Source organism: Pelobates fuscus, chromosome 4 (assembly GCF_036172605.1).
Source record: "Pelobates fuscus isolate aPelFus1 chromosome 4, aPelFus1.pri, whole genome shotgun sequence".
NCBI lineage: Eukaryota > Metazoa > Chordata > Amphibia > Anura > Pelobatidae > Pelobates > Pelobates fuscus.
In genome coordinates, this window is record NC_086320.1 from 220,062,935 (window position 1) to 220,082,303 (window position 19,369).

A 19,369-nucleotide genomic window follows, 5' to 3' on the forward strand; every position below is an offset into this window, starting at 1 on the left:
GTTCTCATGTGGGGATTACTAAACAGCGTGCATGTAAGCTCAGACAGCAGGCCCATAGGAATACCCAAAGGCTGGCACTTTCTTTCATCAATTGTATATTGTTAGTTTAGTTTACCTTTTCCCTTTATAACATTATAATTTATTACCCAATACAGACTACAATATGCATTCTATACTTTTTCACATGGCCACCTTGCTCTCTTTAACCCCTTAATGACCAAACTTCTGGAATAAAAGGGAATCATGACGTGTCACACACGTCATGTGTCCTTAAGGGGTTAAATGTTATGGGGCTGAACTTACCTGGAGGCCCTCAATACCATTGTCTGATTTTCAGAAGAAAAAGGCTTCTTCCAGGAAACTCATTTCAAAGCAGGGAAGGCTCCTAATCTCAAAAATGCTAAATACCCATTAGGGTATTTTAGTAACATTCTTAAATATAAATCAAGGGGGGTAGCCATCCTAATTTCAGCCTACTGTAATATTGACAGTCTTTTCTTGAGATAAGATTGTCCTAGCCATTTGGAAAACTCCTGCACCTAAGGCCAAACTGGGGGCCAGCCTTGGGTGTAATGGCATTGTCCCCTAGTTCATCCTCCATTACACAACTGATACCAGTCACATCACATGTCAATAACATCAGTATAACTGTCACTATAACTATCACTTTCACTCTAACAATACCTTAATTGACTTAGGGGCAGGAGAAAACGTTATTGATATGACTTTGTTGATTCTTCTGCTTTGCCGCTTATCCAAAAGGTAACACCCTTGGTTGTTGAGGCCATAGATGGTAGACCGTTATTTGGACCACAAATCACTCATAAAACACAAGACACGCATATGTCTGTAAGGGTCTTACACAAGTAAAATATAGTTTTTCAAATAATTTCTTCTTCCTCTTGTCATTTAGTCTTGGGTTTCCCCTGGTTGGTTAAACGTAGCCCTGTAATGTTTAATATCCCTGCTAATGTGAGAAATCAAAAATTATTTCATGGGGAACAGAGTATCATAAGAAATGCCTGGTGCCAGTATGTCCTGTAGATACTATAAATGTACCTAGATCGGCTCCTTTTTCCATATCTCTGCAATATGCTGACTACTATTAAAAAAGACTATGTATTTGAAAAGAAAGAAGCTTAAAGGTTACCTCCCCGATGTCCTGTGGGATAGATCTACTTTTGGGTACTGTGCCACCTAAAGGTAGAGTCTATCCACTCTTAGAATAGGAAAATGTTATCATGGAGTATATAATAGGGAGTCACTGGCTAAGGGTTTCAATAGAAAATCTTTGTCTTCAATTGGAGCAGGATTCTTTTTTTGTGTTGGAAAAAAGAGGGGGTTTGATACAATGTATTGACTACAGGGGCTTGAAACGTATTACTGTATTACTCTCTAGGGTTGCACCATTTCTATAAAACACCCTTCCCTGCTCCATTAGACTCTCCCCTAGTCACCATTACTTTAAAAAAAATCATTGAAAATTAATTTCTTCCCTTACTTTTACTGTTTGTTTCTCTCTTTACCCTTTGTTCACAATATTTGTCTGTTAGTCCACCCATTGTACAGCGCTGTAAAATTTGTTGGCACTTTCTAAATATTAATAATAATAATACTTTAATACTATAGGATCAGTAATATATGTTTGTGTTCCTGACTCTATAGTGCTCTACATTCCAATGTTTCATCTGATGCAAATGCATATTCCCCTGTGCACAATCGGTTCACATAGGGTCGTGTTCTTTTCAGTCTGTTGTGGGAAGAGGGAAAAGTGTTCAAAAATCACTCATCTACATTTTATGATCTTGAACAACACAATTGTCTGGAGCATACTGTAAACCCACATTGGTGTGGATGAGCAAAATGACAGGTCAAGACTTGTCCATCAACAAATCCCCAAACAAAATGTTTAGAACTGGAATTATGATTTAATTTGGGATAGGGATATGTGTTCAATACGTTTTTAGATAAGAGATTGTACAGAGAGATAAAAATGGGTGACCATTATTCACAGGAATTCATAGAAATCATACATGTGCTTGTTGAGTTAGATTTTAAGTGTCCTGTGTTTAAAAATTAGCATTGTGTTTTAGTTAGTAGTTTGATTCACATGAGAGAGAAAAAAGGCTGTCTGGGCTTCGCAGGCCATCTTCTTGCGCCCCCGGCCTGCTGTCCATTGCCAGGAAACCTCAAGGGGAGCAGGCTGTGAGACGGATGGGGCAGACAAGTGGGCCTGGTGGACTCCGATAACAGGCCAGTGGTGCGGCCTCAGGGCTTAAGCAAGCAGGTGGGCGGGAGCGCTGGCCCATGCTCGTGTGCCCTACAGGGGCTGTGGCCTCATGGGAGGCCCCAGCAGAGGCCTGGCAGCGGGAAGGGGGGGGGAACCAAACCGGTGGCCAAACCAGGCTGGAGGTGAGCAAATTGCTCATGGAGGCGCCTACCAACATCCAGGGCAGCTAAAGCTCTGAGGGCAGACAAGATTGCTTCCACATACATTCTCAAGCAGAAGGTTTTCAACGCCCAGGACACACCGGAGCAGAAGAGTAAGGGTAAGTTGTTTGCTGGCCAGTCTCCCAAGAGGCACTCAGGTAAGAGGATCCCTACACCACTCTCAAACACATAACCACTCCCATACACACACACAACCAATCACAAGCATCCATCCGCACACTCATACATGTGCCCTTGTCCGCTTAGCTGTGCTGTTTCCCCAGGGCCTTTACCAGCAGAGAAAAATTGGGAAATTTTAGAATGTGATCACATTGAAAACACTTGCAAGATACTGACCAAACTTCCGAAAAATTAATGATGGATTAATGATGCTGGGTTGTGTTTTACCACTCAATAAGGACACGAGAAATCGTCTCTATTTAGGTGACTCATCCGACAATACATACTTTGCATTATCCTCTCATCCCTTTTCTACATCCCAACTCTTCTGGGCAACATCTGTTAAACACAGAATGTAATTTTCTAACAAATGTTTACAGTACTTATCTCGTCAAAACAAGACTCGTATTAAACATAATGATAAATACTCTCTCTATTTTTTTTTTTTTTTTTTATTCTTTATTTTTGAGTGCATGGGTATACATTACAACTTACTCTGCCACGACAGCAATCGTAAGCATGACCATACTCTCTATATTTTAAGTTCCCACTGATATAGGTACATCAAATCCTACTGTATTTGTCACTCAGCATTTGCCTTGTGTTAGGTGTATTGTACCACTGTCTTTCTATTTGTACTTATAGTAACCATGTACAGCACTGCAGAATGTGTTGGCATTTTATAAATAATATATAATACATGAATTTCTGCAGAAAAAAACATATAGTTTCTAAACCCTCTCCAATGCTTTTGACATTGCCACAAAGAGGTGATCTGACTTCTTGGCAGACCCAGAAATAATTAATATTACAGTGTGTTTTTTTCTGTAATACACAATTCCCTCCTCTATCTGATTTAAATTATCTGCTTACTGTTGCCACAAAGTTGTCTATTAAACTTAACTTGAGCTATTATGGAAGTTTTATTGCAGTTCAGCAAGCACTCAAAAACAAGGTCATCCCACACTCAAAACAAAACGAAAGAATACTAAAAAGAGAAGGACTAGCAAAGGCCTTGGACCCTCAAGGTGCCAGGCTCAGATAAGATTTGACTTGGCTGAATATAGTGACTTTTATTGTAAGAGCCTGGCACAGGACTCAAGCACTATCAAAAGAAGATGAGAAGGCAAACATGTCAGACTCCAATAGAAGCAAAGAAATGAGGGGCAACCGTGTGTGCATACATATACTTTATCTTTGCTAGCTTTGTAGTCAATATTACTATCAGCTGCCAATAAATACGGAGCCCAGCTGTCTTTTTCATTCATTTCTGCATTGCAAGTTAGTGAACCTGTTTACATAAAGAATGTAATACAAGTGATTAGTCGGCCCTGTTTTTAAGGAGAAAAAAATGGGATTTGAACAAAAAATATTGAAAATCACCTATAACTTATGTTAACTCTTTATGAAATGCTCCATTGTCTTTTAAATTATATTCCAATTGTAGTAAAATACATCTAGTTCAGACAAAGCAAAGCCAGGGCAAACATTGCAAATGAAGAGGATAAATATGCCAATGTTTCCTTATGGCCTGTTGTACTTTCTTGGTGTTTCCATTATAGTTACAGATGAAAGGGATTTCATTTCCTCCTTGAAATTTATTTGTCTGTTTATATGTGAGGAGTTGTTTCCTTGGTAAAAGTTGTACTTCTTCCACGTTCTTTCTGAGATCTTCTCCTTCATAAGCTCTCTCCAAAAATTGCTGCTCTGGATGTTCCACTTGTTCTACATAATCGTTGTCTTCTGTACAGTTCCTTCTTATCGTGAGGAATTATCCCCTTGGGGCATTCGTAAGCCAGGGTTTGTAGTGACAGCTGGTCCTGTCTTTATAGCTATTTGTGTCCACTGGTTTAAAATGGTTCTTAGTTTTAATGGAGGAATACTTAATATAAATGTTTAGGTCCAAAAAGTTGCTCTCAGTTTCACTTCTAGTAGATGTTAGTTTTATTCCCCAATCATTATTATTGAGGAACTGTGAAAAGTCATCCAGGTCTATACTGCTGACTGTTCAGATAAAAATGATATAATCTATGTATCTGCAGTAGGACACCAAGTTTGCTGTCCAGCCATGTCCGTGCGAGAAAAAGTGCTCTTCCCAATATGCCATAAATAGATTTACATAGCAGGGAGCAAACTTGGTGCCCATCACTGTATCACAAGTCTGTAGGAAAAACTGTTCTTGGAACCCCAAAAAAATTATTGGTTAAAATTAATAAAATCCCCTCCAATATAAAATCTATCTGCTCTTTAAAAAAATATATTTTTCAAAAAAATATTTAACTGATTCAATACCTTTTTTGTGTGGAATAATGCTATACAATGAGTAACATCACATGTGACCAGTACGTACCCTTCCTGCCATTGTGTTTGTTCTAGAACTTGGATTTTTGACTACTAATAGTTGCAACATAATATCTATGTATTCTGAAACTCTAGCTGATACTGACTCAATTCCTGATATGATAAGTTTACCTGGGGGGTTGGTTATATCTTTATGTACCTTCGGTAGGTGATAAAAGACCGGTATCCGTGGATTGGTCGTGAATAAATATTTGGCTTTTTTTCTCATTTAGAGTTTGTCATTATTTCCCTTTCTCTATGTATAACCTGAACTTTAGGGATGTGCATGGGAAAAATATTCGGTTCGGCATTCCGAAAATTGGGACTTCGGCACTTCAGGACTTCGATTTGGTTCGGCACTTTGGAACTTCGACACTTTGGAACTTCGGCACTTTGGAACTTCGTGACTTTGTGACTTCGGAACTTCAGGACTTCGGAACGTCGGAATTTTGGGATTTCAAGACTCTAGGGTTAGAGTAGGGTTAGGGGTAGGGTTAGGGTTGGTTTAGGGGTAGGGTTAGGGGTAGGGGTATGGGTAGGGTTAGAGGTAGGGTTAGGGGAGGGTAGGGTTAGGAGCAGGGTCAGGGCTAGTGGTAGGGTTAGGGTTGGGTTAGGAGCAGGGTTAGGAATTGTTAGGAATTATTAAACCACTAGTGTATCTATAAGGTGGACCAGAAGACGCACAACCACAAGGTGTACAGAAAGGGAGTGGGATCCCATCTGATATTCCCACAAGCCTATATATTGAGCCTAATGATACTGGCTCTTTTCTTTGTACATTGCTATTTGTTTCTGCATCATCTAGTATTATCTACCCAAGAACCAACCATACTCCGCCTACTTTGTATGTATGTATGATTTCTATTTGTGTGGCAGAGAGGTTACCACACAGGTGTTTAGAGTGTGTTGGAGAATTATTTGGGCTACACACCAGGACTTTGTATTTAATTTCAGACAATGTAATAGAGCAGCAGGAAATGCTAGTAGAAATCATTGCTGTATAGGGAGAGGTATTAGCAGTAGAAAGAGGGAAGTGCTCACGCTGTACTGGAAATCATATGTAACGGATTGACGGGCACCCCTACTGGGTACCTCCGTTGAAGGATGCTCCTAGCGCTTCCTGAGGACTCCTAGCACTGCAGCAGACACCACAATCACCGAACCGGTGAAGCATACGAATGCTCCCAAGCATATGAATGCTGTAAACAGCTGAACAGGAAAAGCATGCAATCAGCTTACACTCCTGGCAATCAGCATACAATCCAATTCCCCCAATAACGAGACGACACTTCGTTTTGAGGTCAAGCAGAACTGACTGTACTTGCACATACAGCCTCTTTTATTCACAATCCACAAAAATAGTACTGCCCACAGGGTTTTGAAATACAACCAATCAATCCGTACAATACACACAGACACTCCCACACAAAATCCTCCCCTCTGCCTGTGATATGATTACTGAACACAATGGGTAAAATAATTATCACAGGCAGAGAAATACGGTTTTATAAAACATATCACAGGGACCCCAAAACATGCAATAACCCCATAAAAGGTATATCCTTCAGAACCGGGGGATCTGGGTGAACCACATATCCAAAATTCACCCAGATCCGTTCAGTAGTTTGGAAGATACAGTTTAATGCAGATTCCGAAGAACATATACAGGCTTTATAAAAAAATAATTATTGTATAATGTGTCCCCTGTTGTATAGTTTAAAACTACTGCACGATGTCTTTGTGCACCAAATACATGCGAGATGGCACCGTGTAGAAAAGTCCAAACAGTGTCTGTGAGTTAAAATGGCCGCCATCCATTGTTCTCACCATGTGCTTCATCCATTGTTCTCACCATGTGCCTCTGATATATGAAATGGTGGCCACCCAGTAACTCCACAGTATGTCCCCAGATGGTTCTTAAAGGGCCAGCAGCAGCATAATAAAATACAATATGCCCAAATCAGTTCCTAGAAGGGCAATACATCCCAGGGCCATAGTCACCGGGCAAGAGGCTGGCAAGCAGTCCTCTCCAGGCACAAGTGGTGGGGTTGGTTCCACCACATTTCTCCCCTTTACCCACCAGACTAACAGGGTATCTGACCTCCTGCCGGTCAGTGCCCTGGTTAGTCCAGCAACCCACCCACAAAACAGAATCCGCAGTATAACCCACCCACCAGAATTGGTTACTACACCTGGGGTAGTGGGTAGCTTGTCCATGTCCAGGAGCTCCACCTCGGCTCTGGGGGGTACTAGCGCTCCGGATCGGTGGGTTGCTTAGTGGGCAGAGACCAGCGGTACTCTGCCCTGCTGCCAGCGCTACCACAGGAGTAGCCTGGTTGGAGCCCAGTTGAGGGAATTGCGTAGTAGGCTCCTCACTCTGGACCCGGTACTGCTGCTGGAGGGCAAGACAGGCTGTATCCCCTTTGGATGAACATCCCTGCTGCCAGGGGACAGGACTAACTCCCCCCCTAGCCCCTGTGAGGCATGTGCAGAGACCACGGTCCCATCTGCACCTTCATGGTCCCATCTTACCCCTTTGTGGGGTAAGTTGCCACTGGGGAGGAGGACCGGTTGTCTTCTCTCCCTGGAACTCACTCTGCCGCTGGGGAGGAAGGACGGTACCTTCGGGTCCCTGGGGGGTCACACTGCCACTGGGGAGAGAGACCGGTTGTCTCCTCTCCCTGGAACTGACTCTGCCGCTGCGGAGGAAGGATAATACCTTCGGCTCCCTGGAACTCACACTGCCGCTGGGAAGGAAGGACAGCACCTTCGGCTCCCTGGAACTCACACTGCCGCTGGGGAGGAAGAACGGCACCTTCGGCTTCCTTGAACTCACACTGCCGCTGGGGGTGAAGGACGACACCTTCGGCTCCCTGGGACTCACACTGCTGCTGGGGAGGAAGGACAGCACCTTCGACTCCCTGGAACTCACACTGCCGCTGGGGAGGAAGGACGGAACCTTTGGCTCCCTGGAACTCACACTGCCGCTTCCTGGAACTCACACTGCCGCTGGGGAGGAAGGACGGCACCTTCGGCTCCCTGGGACTCACACTGCCGCTGGGGAGCAAGGACGACACCTTCAGCTCCCTGGGACTCACACTGCCAATAAGGGAGGAAGGACAACACCTTCGGTTCCCTGGGACTTACACTGCTGCTGGGGAGGAAGGACAGCACCTTCGGCTCCCTGGAACTCACACTGCCGCTGGGGAGGAAGGACGGCACCTTCGGCTCCCTGGTACTCACATTGTCGCTGGAGATCTGGGTTGGCTGCCCAGCATTCCTGTAGGGCCAGTAGAGAGACCACGGTCCCATCTCTACCTGCCATCTGGAGGTCATCCCAGGACCAGTCAATGAGGTCTGGTTCTGCTTGTCAGGTAGGTTGGGGCTGCACGAAGCTGAGCAGGTGTTGGTAGTCCTGCTCCAGCTCCCACTCCCTTGTTACCAGGTGGGTCATGTCTTTGCTCACCTCGCATTCGTCAGCCCAGACATACATGCCTATCCAGTAGTCGTAGATGTCCCAAAACCTAGACCCCTCCGTGCTGCCAAGATCAATGTCGTCTTCCAAGGCATCCCATAATAAACCCGGGCCATCATAATCATCCCCCTCCGGTAAGTCGTGCTCGGCCGTCCATGGGGTAAGTCGAACGGTATGCCACCAGAGGGCCTGGTATGCGTTGTCTAGCCAGATCTCTCACCATACCAGGTTCTCTAGTCTTGTCACCCACTCATCCAGGGGCTGCTCTCCCAATAGATACATCCACATTGCCACACGCTTCTGTAGCCGCTGCACATAACTGGGGAGACTCTCACCTCGCCGCCACTGGGCAACTTCCAGGGCATCATACCAGAGTTCCTTTCTGTCTGCATCCCTGTAGTCCGCGGCCACCTCCTCCTCGTCATCATGGAACGCTGTAGCCAGGGGTGCTGTACGGATACTAGCGTTGCCCTCAATTTGTAACTCCAAACGTTACCAGAGTCTCCGAGCTGCTTCTCCTCGCACTAGGACGCCACCAATGTAACGGATTGACGGGCACCCTGACTGGTTACCTCCGTTGAGGGATGCTCCTAGCGCTTCCTGAGGACTCCAAGCACTGCAGCAGACACCACTGAACCGGAGAAGCATACGAATGCTCTCAAGCAAATGAAAGCTGTAAACAGCTGAACAGGAAAAGCATACAATCAGCTTACACTCCTGGCAATCAGCATACAATCCAATTCCCCCAATAATGAGACAACACTTCGTTTTGAGGTCAAGCTGAACTGACTGTACTGGCACATACAGCCTCTTTTATTCACAATCCACAAACATAGTACTGCCCACAGGGTTTTGAAATACAACCAATCAATCCGTACAATACACACAGACACTCCCACACAAAATCCTCCCCTCTGCCTGTGATATGATTACTGAACACAATGGGTAAAATAATTATCACAGGCAGAGAAATACAGTTTTATAAAACATATCACAGGGACCCCAAAACATGCAATAACCACATATCCAAAATTCACCCAGATCCGTTCTGTAGTTTGGAAGATACAGTTTAATGCAGATTCCGCAGAACATATACAGGCTATATAAAAAATAATTACTATATAATGTGGCCCCTGCTGTATAGTTTAAAACTACTGCACAATGTTTTTGTGCACCAAATACAGGCGAGATGGCACCGTGTAGAAAAGTCCAAACTTTTCCAACTTTTGTGCCTCTGATACATGAAATGGTGGCCACCCAGTAACTCCACAGTATGTCCCCAGATGGTTCTTAAAAGGCCCGCAGCAGCATAATAAAATACAATATGCCCAAATCAGTTCCTAGAAGGGCAATACATCCCAGGGCCATAGTCACAGGGCAAGAGGCTGGCAAGCAGTCCTCTCCAGGCACAAGTGGCGGGGCTGGTTCCGCCACATCATATCTCCAGAAGGATATTGATACTTTGGAGAGAGTTGAGAGAAGGACTACTAAACTGGTTCCTTACAGGATTACAGGAAAAAACTTAGAAGGAAAGGTTAAAGGATCTTAACATGTATAGCTTGGAGGAAAGATGAAAACATTTAAATACATAAAGGGAATCAACACAGTAAAGGAGGAGACTATATTTAAAAGAAAAAAACTACCACAACAAGAGAACCTAGTCTTAAATTAGAGGGGCAAAGGTTTAAAAATAATATCAGGAAGTATTACTTTACTGAGAGGGTAGTGGATGCATGGAATAACCTTCCAGCTGACGTGGTAGAGGTTAACCCTTTGAAAGAGTTTAAGCATGCGTGGCATAGGCATATCAGTTTCACACCTTCAGACACCTGCCAGCGATTCTGATGCTAGAATATATATATATATATATATATATATATATATATATGTAGACTATATAGCTCTGTCAATGCCCATGTCATGTTTTCCTTGTGCCGCCCACTTATGTTTTGGGCTTGGCTTATCGTTATTTTGTATTGTTTCTTGGATTGTTTCTTGACTTTGCTATTTTGTCTACTCTAGATATTGCATTAAGCCTGGCCATTCTAAGGTGTGGTAATGCGTTGTTATGCTTTTTTACTCTCCCTATCCAAGGAGAGTAAAAAAGGATAAAGAAGTGAGTGTTCTTTAGTGTAAAAAGACCATGTCCGGGGGGCGGAGCCTAACCAGCAAGCGGCCAGGTCGTGCTTTGCCTGAGCTCCCGCCGAAGAACACACAATCCTCGGATTAACCCGAGCTAAAGAGACATAAACCCTTGGCAAAATGCACCACTACGTTGGGAAGCGTAACCTGAACTTGGCGATGCCAAAACCGACACCCAGTACTACAGGGAGCCGCAACAGCGAAGTGAGGCCTGCCGCAAGAGGCGACGGGGAATGACGGCCGCTTTCCCGCCAGCCGCACGCGACGGCACAAGAATATGTACGGATTCCAACCCCCCCTATGGACCGGTGGGGGAGATCCCGGTCCCCACCAGACGGAGTGCCCCCCACCCCACAACCCCCGACCCAGCAAGCGACACACACAAGCAATGTGGAGAGTGGTAATGGCGGATAAAGCGGCTCGAACTCAGCGAGACAAACCCCAATCTACCCAGCCGGGCACTGGCGAAAACGAGAGGGACCCGATAGACATCTGTGGCGAAACCAACTTCGCCACTGTGAACTGGAGAAGCCTGGTTGCTAGCCTCCTGTCCTGCGACTATGGCCCCTGGACATATTGCACTGTAAAAACTATATTTGGGCATGTAATAGTTTATATTACTGCTACTGGGCCTTTAAGGGCCATCCGTGGACCTATTGGAACTTTTTGGGATATGTGAAATGTCTGTGTGTTATGTGTAAAATGTGACTTTATGTATTTTAAAGTGTTTTATGTCGTTTTGCAACCATGTGGTTAATGGAGTCTGCCTCTAGTCCTGGATAATTGGATTACTTCTCCAATTAACTCCAGGGCAGAAGGGAGGAAACCAGGGTGCATTGTGGGGATGTTTTTCTGCCAGCCAGGAGGGACAAAAGATACTTTTAGTAACTTTTGAACCCCTGGTCGGATTCATGCCATTTTTTAATATGTTGTTCCCCTGAATGGATTGATTGTGGGTATGTATTTTTATGTGAATGTGATGTATGGTTTTAAAGTTATGAAAGTTGTGTAAAAGTATATTTTACACTGTATGCATAATGGGATTATGTGTCACACTAAGGGGAGGGGATGTGTGGGAGGTAACATCTATGTCATTGGTTATTTTATGCCTCCCCCTGGGTGTGGCCTGTATGTGTGAGATGGAAATAAAAGCCGGGCTGGATGAGCCAGTCCAGAGTTCCTGCTTAACCCTGAAGCTGAAGTGTTGTCTCATTCTTGGGGGGAATTTGACTGTATGCCGACTGCCAGGAGTGTAAGCTGTTCGTATTGCTTTTCCTGTTCGGCTGCTTCCAGGGTTCGTGTGTCTGCTGTTCGAGAGTTGGTGAATCCGTGCAGTTTGGGAGTTCGGGGAATTGGTGCTTATAGTAGCTGCTGGTCTATCTAAAGGGGATTATCGCCTAAACTGGGTTTTATCCCCTTTTATGCTGAAACGGTCCGTTACAACATCATCTTTGAAAACTTTTAGGCCCAACGAATGAATCGCTGGGCCAAGTCACATGAAGCCCGCAACGCATGCGGCCCTGGCAAAGGGGGGTACTAGACACCATCGCCTTTAAGTGCCTGGGATCCCCGAGCCACATCCTCCCGAGCCGGAGGCCCTCCTGGTCCGAGAGCAAGAGGGGATGTACCCCACAGGTGCCAGCCACACCGGCAGAGGGTGGCAGAACCTCAGCGACAGTGACCAAAGAACAAGACCCACCGCGCAACCCTGACAGGGGAGACCTCGGGCCACACTGGACCCCGAGCTCGTGGCACAAGGGCATCAGCTCTCAAGAGGTACCAGGGCGGAGAGGTACAAGCAGCGCACCTGGGTTCCAAACGGCCCACAAGCCCACTGGACTTGATATCATCCTGGGGACCTAGAGTTTTGGACATACCGCTTCAGGCCTCCGACGAGGCGTGGACCATACAAGCCCAAGAGGCCTACACACAACTCCAACGGATAAGCAGAGTAGGCATTGGCTGACTACAGTCAACACGGTGGACTGAGGCCGAGACACCTCACCCAAGCACTGGAGAAGGCCCTGCGCAGCACCATGGACTCCCAGTATCATGCAGCCCCACGGTTTTATTTTTTCTATATGTTTTTTTTTTTTTTTGTCTTGCCTATAATTGCCTATAAATATGCATATAGTTTTCAAATAGTATTGGCAGATTCAAGAAACAAGGTGGCTACTTTTGCAGTTAAAACAAATATATAACTTTTACCAACTGAGGCAAATGTTTTAAGTTTTGTGTCTGATAGCTAGATAGGCAAGAATAGCCTATAACACTAGCTTAACGCACCATGTACTAATGTGACTCCAAGTGGCCTACCTAGCTTGAAGTAACTACCTATCGAAAATAGTGCAGAACCATGATATACATCTCACTGTGCAAAGTGTCTTTTCTATCTTATGAGCAGATTAATGCTTAACTATATACTACCTGATGCTTGGCTAATCCTCCTTAAGTTTCTACTACTTACTCAAAAAACTGTTTTATTTTATTGTTCTATGTTATTTTTATGCAGTTACGTGTAAGCCATTGATCCATCTACTTAATATATAAAAAGAGGTAGATGATTATCTGAGGTGATATATACTGAGCTGTTATGACCCCTACTTGTATGTACTCATATCATCTCCCTCTCTTCATTCTGTATCCCTGCAATTTTATGCCTCAATAAAAGAAAGAGTGACAAAAAAAAAAAAAAGACTGTGTCCTATAAGCTTATCCCAACTGTCTGCAGAGGTAGCAGGCATAACTACAGCACAATATTCAACCAGGCAGGGCAAAATTCATACAAGGAAAGCAACTGGGAGCTGGAGCAGGAGTAATTTAATTTGAAAATATTTTTATTTTCTTTTTTTTCATTCACCGTCATATTTTAGAATACTTTTACAAGTTTTGAAACAGTTTTAAAGGGAGAGGTAAGTGTCCAATTTGATCTCAGCTAGAAGATGATGATATCTCAAGTGTTAAACTGAACAGCAGGAAAATCCAGATTGGAGAAACTGAACAACCATCATTTGTTAGGACATTTGTGAGCGTTGTGGATTAAGAATGTTCCCTTGAAGAGAAATTACTTGCTCACTTTGGACAGTGATCAGTGGACATGGCAATAACTGATGGGCAAAATATAGATTAATGAACAGTGCACACACAAAAAACACATTTTTAAATTTCACAAGGTTAGTTAAAATCACCCCACAAATATGGCGATTCAGTTACTACATATTTACATATTGTGTTACGTCCAGATCTTTCTCAACCAGCAAGTCTCTCTAGCCTCACAGCAAATCATGTACCATGTTAATAGGTCTGCCCAGTACGTCCCTTATTACTAAGATCACACAGGTAAGCAAGCATCAGTTCAGGGCAACTTGTTTGTGAAGATGAGCTATGAGTAGATCTTTCAGATTCCTTAATAAGGCTGCTACAGAGATCTAGAGTGTGCTACCAGGAACTACTTACTATTTTAGCCCTCTTGTTTATGAGGTGGGTGAGCAAGGAGATGACCTGTCACAAACTGGCATGGCTCACTGTCACATTTGATCTTTGATCATATTAGAAGTATTGTCTGTCACTGAGCCCAACATGCACATTGGTGTCTGACTGCTCCCCCAACCAATTTCCCACATTCTTATGATTGCCTGCAAAATGTTTGCTGAAGTGTGCTTTTTCTCAATTAGTTCAGCACGTAACAGAGTTGGGTCTCCTGCACTACCACTCCCAGGAACATAGGGTGCCACCAGTGTGTCTTCTAGGAAAGTAAGGCATTCTGGCCACTAGAAACACTTCATAAATCTGTAGTTAAATGTACTGCCTGACCTACAGCCCTATGTGGCTGCGCCTTCGGAAGTAGCAGACAGGGACAGTACAGTTACGGAACTGTGTTCCTGCTGAAGAGATACAAAAACAGAGAGACAAAAACCCTCAATTCAACCAAAAGCAAATGCGTAATACTATGCACACTGGGAGGAACTTCTGCATGCAGTTATCTCCACTAATGCGTTATGCAGGAAATGAGAGGGACAACTGACACTGCAGCAGAGTCTGATCAAAACTAAAAAAGTAAGTAACTAAAAATGTTTGTGAAATGTTACATGTGGTATAATAACACACTAATGAAATGTCATGTTTTCATTAGTGGTTATTATAGAACCTAAAAAATGCTTTAGCAGGCTGCAAACATAATAAGGGGAATTCAACATTTTAGTTATGAAGAAAGACTTGAAAACTGTTATTGTTTCCTTTAGAAAAAGACATCTAAAAGGGGACATGTTAGTACATGATAGCACACAAATATATTTCAGGGACAATACAAGCACTTGTCTGGTAACCTATTCAGGAATATAGAGCAGCTTATTGGTATATACTAAAAAGAACCCCTACTGAGACCCTGGTGAGTTGGTCTATTATTATTATTATTTTATTATTTATATAGCGCCAGCAAATTCCATAGCTTTGTACAATGGGTGGACAGACACGTTATTGTAACCAGACAAATGGACGCACAGGAACAGAGGGGTTAAGGACCCTGCTCAATGATCTGACATGCTAAAGGGAGTGGGGTATAGTGACACAAAGGGTATAAGTAGGGGTAATGAAATAGGTTGCTAGAAAAGTATTCACTGAGAACTTAGTAGGTTATTTTTGACAGTTGCAAAAGAGGAGTCATGGGGGGTGGGGGAGAATGAAAACCTGCTAACAGTTTAAATGATATGCTTTCCTAAAGAAGTGTGTTTTCAAAGATTTTTTTGGAAGGAGTGGAGATTGGGTGAAAGTCTAACAGAGAAGGGAAGGGAGTACCACTGAAAAGGTGCAACCATGGAGAAGTCTTTGAGGTGAGCATCAGATGTGAGAGTACGGACAGAGGATAGACGTAGGTCTTCGGCAGACTACAAGACATACTTGTGTATTAGAAAGGATAGGTAGGTTGTAAGCAAGCACCAGAATCATAAATTGAGCCCTATATCTAACTGGAAGCCAATGTAGGGACTGACGGGGGGGGTGGCGTGGTTTGGTGCGGGCGGACAGGAAAATGAGCCTTGCTTCCGCATTCATTATAGATTGCAGCTGTGCAATCTGGGAACACGTAAGACCATTGAGAAGGGGTTTGCAGAAGTCAAGGCGAGAAAGAACAACGGCTTGGACCAGCACTTTAGCCGCCTCTGGTGTTAAATAAGGGCGGATGCAAGCTATGTTATTGAGATGGAAGCGTCAGGATTTGGCGATCGACTGGACATGAGGGGTGAAGGAGAGATTGGAGTCAAAGAGAACACCTTGGCAGCACCATCTGATGCATCTTTCATATGCTCTTTAGTGAATTCAGAGCCTCCCCCACCAAAAAGACCTTTTGTATCCTCTTTTTTTATTTAGCATAATACAACAACCATGTATTTACATATAATGCTAGAGTGTTCTTATAAAGGAAGGAAGGAACACATCATTGTTACAATTTATTTTTTAACAATTTAGTAGATATTGTAAATATTTTTTTGCATGTGGGTGTTTTTTCTATAGGGGTGTATAAAATATGAGCTTGCAAGAGCCACATATCTAATATCCGATTGTGCTGGTGCATTGACCAGCCAGAGGCTAGACATTGAAAAGCCTCTGTGACATAGCCTTGTGCGTGGCTTATCATTCACATTTCTCAATGAAAGGCTCAAGGCAAACTCACTTGCCATTTTTTCTAGCTCGATAGAACTAACAAAAACAAAGAAGGCTCCCCATCTATGTGTTTCAACAGTAATTTATAAAAGTGCTAATTTCTATTGAAATCAGCATTTTTTTAAATTGCAAAAAGGTACACACTATGCAGATAAAACACTACATCCTTCTGTGTTTGGAGTGTTCCTTTACTTTTGGGGTATTACGAAGACCAGAGCGGACTATCTGGCCCTATGCGCCCCATTATAGTGATATGAGCATGGGACTCAAAGCACTTTGAGTATAATTCTAAATATAATTGTCCCTTTTCTCTCCTCAGCCAAGCACCTTAAAAAGTAGACATTGTTTTATGTCCCTCACAGCAAAAAAACATACCTTTTCTAAGAAAATGTAAGCCCACTTATAAAATAAAAATAAATACTAATATATACTTCATCCTTATATTAAATGCTAATAGCTTGCTGTGCATTCCTCTGTCAAGTCAAGGGAACACAACCATTATTGATGATGATTTGCAGTATCAAACCATTGTTCTTTTATAGCACAGATAAAAGAAATTAAATAAATATTTGTGGATTTGGTTGTTTCCATGTTGCAATGCTCAAGATATGGTTTAATTGCAGATCTCAACCCACTCTGCTCAGCAATTTAGAACCATATTAAATATATCTTCAACAATAGATCAGATGACAACTTGATTGCTGTCTCCTTTAAACTATGAAATACTATTGTTTTTAATGTGTATCTTTCTTTAAAAATCCCATTCAAGTACCAGCGTCTGGATATGATTATGCAGAAAACCTGGAGGACATTGAAGTGGGTCGTGAGCTGATAAGCCTAAATATTTATTTCACTGTTCTTAAGAAATGTGTGTTACAATTTGTATTGTACAAATGCTAAACAACTGAATTTGTGTGGTTTTTCTTTCTCCAGTATTGGAAGTCTGTATTCAATTTGTATCTAAGCTACGAGATAAGATAAGCAAAGCATGCAAATAATAAACCATGAGTTCTCAAAATAAATGTCCCTTTTCATTCTTATCAACATTCACAAGAACACATGCTACAATAATTAATTTTCCCAACATATGTATTAGAATGTTTCAAGCATGGAAGGTACAAGCTGAAGGTGCATTCGTTTCAATTTCCAATTTTGAAGGATTAGATGATGAAATAATCCTTAAAGATTTCTTAAATGACTTTGTTGATCTCTCCAGTTAAGCAATACATAGAAATTCATTTTAACAGTTTTTATTACTTTTGCTGTACTATTATCATTAGGGAGTCCCACCTTGCTGATAATGATTAGTTTTAAATAGGTAAAAAAAATATACTTTTATAATTTTGGTTTTAGGGATAGTTGAAAGATCAAGTAGAGGATTATTTTCAATCCAAAGGTCAGGGGTGTTTCCTGGCCAAACTGCTATCTAGGGGTAGACATTATGTACAGAGGAACATAGGACTGACCATGTTTTCAGAGCTGCTATCAAAAATTATATATATTATTGGTATATATATATATAGATATATATTATTGGTATGCTTCTTTTTCTAATTCAAAATATTGGTTCAGTTAGTGTAAAAAAATTATTATACAGTAAGCATTCTCACATGCAGACACAGACAATCTCACTGACACAAACACACGCTCATTGATTCACAGGCTCACAGACAAAAATCTCAATGATACATCTGTGTGGAATGTCACTGTGTGTAAATTATGTCTTCATGTTATGCATATGTGGATGCAAAAGTATTTTTGTTTTTAGATGTTCAAATTGTAGTGAAAATGATGGTATGCTGACCAGAATGGCAACTCTCATACTTACAAAACCCAATCCAGCTGAAGTTCAGTCTTTCTGGCTGAATCTGTACCATCTGGTTGATTACATTTGTTCATGCATTTTATATAAAGGACAAAGCCGTAGTTTTAAAGACATTTGGGAACATGTGCATTTATGCATGCTTCCCAGTGCCCAGTTCAGTCTCTGTGTGTCACTCATTCCGCCCTCCCAGTTGTGTCTCTGTCTGTGTACCAGTGCCTAATTGTATTTTTGCATGTTTATTAATCCCCTATAATGCTTCTCCCTTGTACCTTAACATCCAGTTGTGTATATTTACCCGCACATGTGTTCAGTTACCCTTTCTGACACACTCATATTTCTTACTCCATCTTTATGCTTGCTGTTAATAGCTATATCTATGGCTGTCTTTAACCTATCTCTGCCAACACTAGGTTCCATGTGGGCATGGGTGTCTGCAGGGGCATGGGTGTCTGCCTTTCACGTGGATTTTTGTACTTGCCCTTTAAAAGGGTGGACTGATCCGCCTCTCTAATTGAGTGGCCTCGCGGCCGCCACACTCTCCTTAAGGCAGAATAATACGTCTATGACCGAGAGCACGACACCAGGAGGGGACCCGGTGGCTTGCTCTATATGCCATCGCATGCCCCTACACTCCCTCGGCCATGTGGACCCCCCCCCCACCCCCCCAGAAACACTTTTTGCAGATGACCATGCATGTCAGTTCTAGGATTGGGGCAGTTTTAGGTGACAAAATTCTGTCTTCACCTCTATATACACACAGAGATTCAATAGAAACTACTTATTGGTACTTTTGACAGAGACACTATGTCTACAACTAACTGACCTCAGCCAATCGAATAATCTAGCATGGTGGCAACAATAGTTAAACAAAATAATACTATGCTTAATGGTTATATCTGTGGATTTCCCCACGTTTAGTCCATCTTGGTGGCAAGCTGTATATGTTAAATGTCTTTCTGATCTAACAAATTCATTGTACAAGCCAATCTCAAATCTGGGTTTTGTTGAAACTTTGCAATAATTGTACTCTAAAACTGAGTACAATTTGATGTATTTATGATCAATGTTATAATGTAGTCAATGGTGAATAGTGAATGGTCAATTTAGAATTTTTTTTCGAAGCCAGCTATTATTTTTCCTGACTTTAAAGAACTAGCTATTGACTAATTCCCCATTCTGATTGCAATGCCTGAAAATGCATCAGGCTTATAAAATGAGAATATACCAGAAATGTTTAGTTCCCAATTTGTATACTTATTATTCACATAATTGTATTTGAATTCCAGTGGTGGGATTCTTGTTTTTACATCAGTAATAAT